Source organism: Aegilops tauschii, chromosome 4 (genome assembly GCF_002575655.3).
Source record: "Aegilops tauschii subsp. strangulata cultivar AL8/78 chromosome 4, Aet v6.0, whole genome shotgun sequence".
Classification (NCBI taxonomy): Eukaryota; Viridiplantae; Streptophyta; class Magnoliopsida; order Poales; family Poaceae; genus Aegilops; species Aegilops tauschii.
Window position 1 is genome coordinate 522668308 of NC_053038.3, and position 7355 is coordinate 522675662.

At 42.8% G+C, this 7355-nt stretch overlaps 1 long non-coding RNA gene across 1 annotated transcript; it reads right to left on the minus strand.

Moving 5' to 3' along the window:
• Positions 1–1800: 1800 nt before the first annotated feature.
• On the minus strand, positions 1801–7079 carry LOC141021415 (uncharacterized). The gene is made up of 11 exons (XR_012182746.1): positions 6864–7079; positions 6648–6795; positions 6085–6197; positions 5180–5321; positions 4477–4558; positions 3872–4076; positions 3665–3774; positions 3277–3363; positions 3114–3165; positions 2307–2519; positions 1801–2202 (listed from the first exon to the last, which is right to left on the minus strand). It is a non-coding gene; the product is annotated as an uncharacterized lncRNA (long non-coding RNA).
• Between the last annotated feature and the right edge of the window lie 276 nt (positions 7080–7355).

Here is a 7355-nt window from a genome sequence, read left to right on the forward strand (position 1 = left end):
GGCCGGCTCCGATGAGGGAGGGGCGATGACAGTGACGCGTCTTCGGCTTGCTCTAGTGCTTGTAGTCGTCGCTAGGTGGTCTACGGACCTGGATGTATTTCTTACTACTGGTGGTCTTTGTACTACCTTAACAATTGATGAATAGATTGGAAGTTTTTCTCGCAAAAAAAAAACATGAGATCGATAGTTTGAAAACTCTCCCTTCCCTCAAAAGCCTTTGGATTTGGTCAATCAACATGGACTAGCGAGACCGGTCCATGTTCGGACCATTGATCATATTGAGAGCGACAAAGCAATACGTCTCCACTTCTATCGGCAACTCCGTCCACTGCAAGGCGAGGCACATGCCCTCCATGCAAGCTGAAAATTCAGCCTCCAGTGGTTTTGCATATGCACGCAACTCCCCGCAGGATGAGAAAATGATGTTGCTGGTGGAGCCACGCAGAATCATGCCCGACCCCGCAATTTCTGAGGTGGCACAGAACGGTCTGTCAACGTTCAGTTTTGCCCATCCTTCAGCTTTATATTAACTAACACATCTATGGTGCCAAAAACTTTATCACTGTAAATCTGCCATGGTTCCACTTCACCACATCGATGGTGATAAGCTTGCACAACATCTGCTTTGCGCATCTGCCAATCGACGAGTTCTCGAAGCTCGAGATCTTGCCCCTCTCCGCATGCATCATCATTGACCTTGGTACATTGCTTACCTGCTGCCCTTGCCTGTGCGCGCTAAAGGTGATGGCTGGTAAGTCTGCATGCAACATGACACTCCACTCAATGTCATTGCACGCGAGCTTGATGTCCGAGCATGCATGGGATGCGCAAGCATCGACATAGTGACTCCGGTGGCCGGTGCTTAAGCAATTGAAGCTCAGTGTATGAGGCAACAGGGAACTCAGCAAGTCTATCTCGACGCCAATGGTGGAGAAGATCTCCTTCCAGCGCTATTACACAGGGTTTCCTCTTGTGTTTGATCCTTCATTTCCTAAAGGCATAAGGTTGGAGACGTTATACACTAACAACAGGAAAGGCATATTTTCACAGCTACATCCTATTTATGCCCTGATTTTGCACATGTCTACATGTGTAGGTCTCATATTTACTAGGCAGGAAATGCGGCTTGCTGCACCCGGCAGCGATAATCGATAATACACTCACTGAAGCATTGCAAATATAAAAAATAACATAATATAATTGTGTTTGTCAATCTAATATATCAAATTTATATCAAAAGCATTACATCAATACATACAAATTCAGTACATAGCAATTGGTCCCGGAAGCTTCAGTCCAAAAGCAAGCTATACATATTTAGTTCCAGGCAACTAAGGCGTTAGTCCAAAAGCAAGCGAGGACATAACAAATACAATAAGTTGTGGCATGTCTTTCAGACACTAAAAAAAAGTACACGCTCAAACATCATTAACTAATTACAATAGAACAATTACACAACAAAAGAGAAAATAAAGGAGGCCAGTAGATTTTTTTAATAAATCAAAATTGTGATTCTTTAGTTATTTATTTCAGATTTGCAATTCTTATAATTTGTAGCTTTTCTAAGTTTTTTATGTTGTATAATGGATGTTGACCGCCTAAAAAAAGGTCTGATCAAGCGAGATGCAATGCGATATAATAAACCTACTTAGTCCTGCTATAGCCTAATACTTGATAGCTCGACCAAGTCGTCTCCTTGATTAAATCCTTACACGTCACAACCCTTGCGCTTTCGTGCCTCTTTGAAGAAAGACACAAGTGCAAATACCTCATGCTCACACGCTTGATTCGCACTATTGATTTAGAAAACAATATATAAGAATCATATCTAATTTTCACCGTCACTCCATTTGGTAGACTTGACAGCCCAACCGTAGTCAACAACCTTCGAGCCGAAAACGGCAAGGTCAAACTAAGACTCAGGTAACCATAAGAAGAATATGATCATCAACAAAGGCGACAAAGTCAAACCAGGAACCAGATCCTGGTTCCTCTAAAAACCAATTTTAGATGAGAAACTATTGAAAGGAAAAAAGAAGAGGTCCTGATTCCTCTAAAATTGATTTCAGATGATAACCCATGGTGCAGAAAGTGAGGGAGGTTGTTTTTCACCAATACGTCGGCAGGGTCTCCACCTCCTCCTCTCATCCTCAATTCTTCCCACCCCATCCCCCTCTATGCCTCCTCTTTCCACCATATAATCTGGAGCATTTGAACACAATATTAGCCATGGAAGGAAATTAGCAAAATTCAAAACAATAAATTTAGTAATCATATCAGGGATGGGTTTGCGAGATCAAATATACCTCGAGATGGGGAAATCGTTGTTGTCGACACCCTGCTGAACAACCACACATAGGAGCTGCCGGTATCTGACCGACTACCATATTCTGCCGAGGAAGGAGAGGCGGACACAACACCTCGGGATGGTGCAGAGATGGTGAAATCACAGTTGTCGACGCCCTGCTGAACATCCACACATGGGTGCTGCTGGTATCCACAAATAAATAAATATAATCCTGCATCGACCATATATATCTTCTCAACCATAGAAAACGATCAAAATATATTACTGTTAGCATGAGAATCTGAGAATACTTACTCTCGCACTGCACTAACGCTAAGCCTGTCGTAATAATATCCTTGGCTCAAGGTATTTGACCAAAATAATCAAAGAGATATCATCATGCATATAATCCGATTAACAATCTAAATTGTAAGGTGAACTTTACATATTTAATTTACCCCTGGACTGAACCATTACATAAGCTAGACATTTATCTAACCCAAGTAGCCTTTTGTTGTTTCTATCGTCCCTTTCAACAAGTATAACTTTATTAATTCCTAGCCTGACCTGCTGAGAATATATATCCTTATTAATTCCTAACTGAATATATTGGGCTGGGGTACTAAGGCTACATAATTCCTAACCAACAAGCCTACCCACATATGGTCACCTGTAACAAGCATTCACAATACTGATAGGGGAATAAAATGTGGCTCCCATCAGGAGCTAGATATGCGAAAATGCACAACATAATTAGCATTAATCCAAGCAGAGAACATCACAAAGAGAACAGAGCCATAGAAAAGAAGCATGCAAAGTAAAATACCAGGATGACTCCGGAGATGGGGCGCCGATGGCAGCAGAGATCTGGGCATAATCTGGATCAGGAAGACAACAACAGAAAGATGAGTGAGCAGGCTGAGATGTACCAAAACAAAGTTAGGGATAAAAACATGAAAAAGAGAATAAAAAAGGGCGCGAACACTCACATCTAATACACAGTGAATATTCAAGTAGCAAGGTAGTCATAGTAACCTTGAGATCGGGATGGAGGGAAAATTGCATGGTACATAGAACTGCATGGTAGTAGAACAAAATTACGATGGACCAGGTCTGCCAACTACAAACAAAATATATACAGACAATCCAAATCTCAAACAATTGAGGTGGTCTTCAAATATTTACATGGTAATAACTATAAACATAAAAGGTCTAATCTATAGTGGTCGTATTTTCTGTTAGTTCTGATGCATAATAAGGTTCATGATATTTAAACAGTAATAATTGTAGACTTTGCATAATATGACAGATCATCGTATCTCACAATTAGAATACATTATGTTACTGTGTCCACGGAGTCAAGACGGAAATCAGTACCTACTACAGCTTAGAAAGTAGTTCCTCCTCCTCGAGGATGAAAGCCAGCACAGTTGGACCATCACACTCCCCACCAGTGGCCGACTTGGCCAAGTGTTGCTGCCGGCGACCTGGTGATGCCGAGCAGCTATGTATGAAACACACTAATTGGCAAATAGAATCAACTGCTCTCACATCTGGAAATATAGAATCATTGATTTCACTGACCTTGTGTTATGCTCAAACTTACACTTACAGTAGAGCAGACCTTCCTCCACATGAGTACACAGCTGCATCAGGACCACCACATAAGAACCTCCTCAACTGAAAGACAGGTACTCTATAGTCAATCTTATTGTGTTCCCATTCACTGTAAGAAGTTCCCTCTTTTTGTACTTTTTGCCGAGGTCTATATCTTCTGACACCTTGCTAACTACAAATAACAAAAAGCTTTTGTCAGACTAACAGAAGGCTCTTCTGAAACTACATCACCAGAATGTAGGAACATCACAAATGCAGCAGTTGTAACAATAATCCTAAATTGGGGCATGCATTTGCTTATATAATTATTAATCTGCAGAACACACTTTCCGTAAAACTAATTACTGAGCTCAAGACAACCTACTCAAGCTGGATGGAACCAACATTCTTCAGCTAAAGACAGATCGATGCAAGATGAATAGCTACCTAGACCAGACATTGAAGCAAAAGTCACTGATTTACCCAGCGGTGCAAGAAGTAAAAAACTGGACATGTGACTATCTCTAAGATCACAAAGCAAATATGAAACCTGAAATTTATGAGACATGAGAGGGGAAGCTGGGATGCAGTACCTGAGCGCACGCACAGCGCGAGGACGGCGGCCACGCGATGGTGACCCTGACAGATCATCGACATGAGCCGTGACCTGCGCTTCTATGGTCGACAACAATTGAACCATATAACCAAACATTGGGAGGCGAAAAATTTGTATAAAACAGAGATTCATGGTACACAGTATGTAGATAACAATGTATATGGCTTTTAGTGCCCTATATAGCAATACACATGACCATGAGGAAAATTTCAGAGCCAAAAGGCATGGAAAGGAGTCAAATATATGCTATAGAAAACAAAACTGGGAATGTCAAGAGAACGTAGACAATGTCTATACAAATACCACGACACATAAGATATATAAGATGATGTAATAGTGACTATGCTTTGTTTCCAGTAAAACCATAACAGAGAAAGAAAATTGTTGGACAAATAACCCTCTGTTCTTCATGTGTGACTGGATAAATAACCATATGTTTACATGTGTAACAAAAGCACTAATTACAACTCAAACGTTGGAAGTTCAGATCATGGCGCCCTTCCATACAGAAAGGAACAAAACCACCAACATTTCCATGCACAAAGGAACAGCAATCTTAGGCCCTACCTGGATCCAGACAAGGAACAGAAAACATAAATTTACACCCCCACTAAAAAAAGCATGGAAACAAGGGAACTACAAAAATCCAATGCATAGAGAATGGTACTTTTGGCCTTTACCAGAAAAGAAAGCCCTCATTGGCCAATCTGCACATGAACACACACGACAACCAGGACAAGCAGAACATGGCGAGCCCCAAAACCATACACCTAGCTCTGGGAAAGAAGATACGTGGAGAGGAGGAGGAGAAGAGGGGTTAACCTGCACATCCGTCAATGGAGACACAAGAAAAAATAGAACTTAATAAGTATCTGATCGTAATTTCAGAACCATCATCATCCCTAGAAGTAGAAAAGGTCGGAAAGGTCGCCTATGTATAGAAATTTGGCAAGATAAAGGTTTCAGGCCTAAATAAGCATCACCTAATCGTTGATATTTCTAAAAAATTGCATCTTACGTTAATTAAACATCACAGTAAAGCAAAAGGTCACATATGACATAGTTTGATGTACGGAAATCATGTAAGAATCACTACTTCATAGCAGAAAGTAGTGGCATCACAGATTCAAAAAAGAGCACATTTTCTTAGCCCAAATGAATCCATCGGTGAGATAGGAAGAAAGCAGAGGGGCATTGCATCTAGGAGACAGTGCTAACAACCCAGTAAAATAAATCATGTTTAATGCACAAGCAGTATTTGGTTCGTCTGCAATCTACTCGTACGATTTCTGTACTATTCTCATGTTACCCAAAGAAAGAGGGGGACAGGGATTAGAAGAGACTCAATCCCATGAACTCGCTTGGTTTCGATCGCCATTTTTTTCTCTGAATGTTTCCAAGATCTGTTTTAGCATTAGTTTCTTTTTGTAAGGAATAATGAATGTATACTTGCTAGTAATTAACCTGGAGGATCATGTACTACATCAACAAAAATCTAATGATCCAACATGGCACTTACATATGTCATTCACAACAACAACAAAACTAAGTTCTCTCAAATAAAAACGCGATTCTTGCATAGTACCTGCAAAGCACAATCTGGATGGAACCAACAAACCCAATCAAGCCATAACATTAGCAGCCCCTCATTCCGAGTGAATGTATCCATTCAATATTGACCAATTATTCATCCCCATTCTGCAAAAACAAACAATCAGTCTACAACTTGCTTGAATTTTCATCGAATACTTCTCACTTCCGAATTCAGAAATCATGTGACTGGAATTTCCAAGCCAATGAAGCCAAATAATTCCTTAATATGGCCATTTCCTTGCTTATCAAGATTAATCCGCAAAACTGTATACCCTTGCTTATCAAGATTAATTGCTCATTTGGCGACAACATTTGATGCAGGGCATACAGTTTTGATTCTCAAGATAATTACTCCACCACACGAAACTAATAAATTTCCATCTCCATAGCAAAGCAGAATTGCTTGATAAGCTATGTGCATGTTTTACAACAACCAATCAACAAAGCATGATTAAAACCAACCAAATTATGCAAGCATACCATATATCTGTAACTTCATAACTGCTGCAACCTGTCAAGCAAAACATGCAGAGGTAGGTGGGGGTGCAAACTCACTTTGCTGTTGTAGGTAGGTATTCCCACTAGAGGCAGTAGAAGCGGACAGGAACATGGCGCTGGGGATGTGGTTCTCTAGCCACCAGCAAGTGGTCTCCTCTTACTTCTTGTTCCTCTCTCCATCCCTACTCCATCTTCCATCGGCTTGCTGCGACCAAGGTGGCGGCGACATTAATAAGGAAAGGAGGGGATGGAAGAGAGCGAGAGGAAGAGCACCTGACACAGCGGGGCGGGGCGAGGCGAGCACGAAGAGCTGGGATCACCAATCGAGGATCTCGGCGGGGAGTGGACTGAAGATGCCGGCATCGTGCTCCTCGTCCTCCCTTCGCTGCTGCTCGTCGCTCGCCGGCGTTCCCCAAGGCCTGCTGCTGCTGCTCCCCTCCGCCGCCGCTGTCGTGCTCCCCGTCCTCCCTCCGCTGCTGCTCATCGTCGTTGGGGAGGGTGGGGGGGCTCTGTTGCGGCGGATCTGGCCGCCGACGGCGCGGTTCGAGGTGGTGGGTGGCGGCGGCGGCGATGTGGGTGGGAGGGGAGGGGAGAGGAGGCGCGCGGGAGGGGAGAGGAGGAGGCGGCGAGGCGGGAGGAGCTGGGCGCGGGGGAGGCACGAGTGCGGGAGGGAGGATGCGGCTAGCTCATCCCACGGCAGCGGTCCCTTTTTATAACCCCCAACGCAAAATGACCAAATACCCCGGTGGGGGCATGGATATTACA